The following is a 1,378-nucleotide window of genomic DNA, read 5'->3' as shown; positions in this document are numbered from 1 at the left end:
ACACAGAGAGGGAGGACATGTAATTGGTAAAAGAAGGAAAAAAAGAAACAATGTAACAGCAAATGTAAGGGAAGTAGGAAGGGAGAAAGGAGAGGAAGAGGAAATTAGACAAATTTCACAGACAGACAAGCAGTAAAAGAAGGATAGCTCAGATGTTGGAAAATTCGTTGTACATTTATTTAGAGAAATGCCAGGGGACTAACTCTTCAAAATCAGTTTGTCTTCAAAAAAGAAACGAACAATAAAACAGGGACACACAGATTGGTAAAAAAATTTTAAATAAAAAACAAACAAACAAACAAACAAAAAGACACATAAAATAAAATAAAAAAAACTATTAAAAACAACTAAAACGAGAGCAAGTGAGAATGAAGATGTGAAGATGTGAAAGCTGATTGGAGTGAAAAAAAGAAGAGAAAGTGAAGTGAAAATAGAGGACCAGAGAATGACAAGAGCAAGAGAGAAGAGGGGAAGAGGAGATGAGGACAGGAGGAGGGCCAGAAGAAGATGGCCTGGGGCCCCTAGGCTACAGGTTGCTGTGGGACCCCCCGGAAGGGAAATTTCGTGTCAAATGTACATAGACATTGTCATAATTACAAGCTGGGAATTCATCAAAACATGTATACCAACTGTACTCAACACAACACATGATTTTTTCAAAATTGCATCCTGCCACAAGTCTGCATCTAGCCTGTGGGGACCCCTAGGCTGCAACAATATCTAGCCTGTGGGGCCCCCTATGCTGCAGCCATATCTTTCCTGGCCCTAGTCTCCAGCCATATCTAGGCTGTGGGGACCCCTAGGCTGCATCCATATCTAGCCTGTGGGAGCCCTAGGCTGCAACCATATCTAGCCTGTGGGGTCCCCTAAGTTGCAGCCATATCTAGCCTGTGGGGACCCCTAGGCTGCAGCCATATCTAGCCTGTGGGGACCCCTAGGCTGCAGCCATATCTAGCCTGTGGGGGTCCAAGGCTGCAGCCATATCTAGCCTGTGGGGACCCCTAGGCTGCAGCCATATCTAGCCTGTGGGGGCCCAAGGCTGCAGCCATATCTAGCCTGTGGGGGCCCTAGGCTGCATCCATATCTAGCCTGTGGGGGCCCCTAGGCTGCAGCCAATCCGGTCCTGGGCAGCAGGCATTAAAGAGAAGAGGTGACATGGAGATCAATAGATGAGCAGGAACAGAGAGAGAGAGAGAGAGAGAGAGAGAGAGAGAGAGAGAGAGAGAGAGAGAGAGAGAGAGAGAGAGAGAGAGAGAGAATGAGCAATCAATAAAGAAGAGAGGATGACTGATCAAAGTGATGTAGTGAACAATCATTGATCTGGAAGGGAGGACGGAGAGAGCGAGGGAAGTGGAAATTGAGACAGAAGACGGCAAAA

The 1,378-nt window shown here is 46.4% G+C and overlaps 1 protein-coding gene across 1 annotated transcript in view; it reads right to left on the bottom strand.

The window, feature by feature from the left end:
• Positions 1-1,378, bottom strand: part of si:dkey-34e4.1 (carboxyl-terminal PDZ ligand of neuronal nitric oxide synthase protein) — a 64,340-nt gene that overhangs the window by 8,176 nt on the left and 54,786 nt on the right. The gene's annotated exons all lie outside the window — the stretch shown is intronic.

The sequence above is a fragment of the Engraulis encrasicolus genome, chromosome 11 (assembly GCF_034702125.1).
Source record: "Engraulis encrasicolus isolate BLACKSEA-1 chromosome 11, IST_EnEncr_1.0, whole genome shotgun sequence".
NCBI lineage: Eukaryota > Metazoa > Chordata > Actinopteri > Clupeiformes > Engraulidae > Engraulis > Engraulis encrasicolus.
The sequence above is the reverse complement of the archived record's forward strand: the minus strand, read 5'-3'. Positions and strand labels throughout refer to the sequence as shown.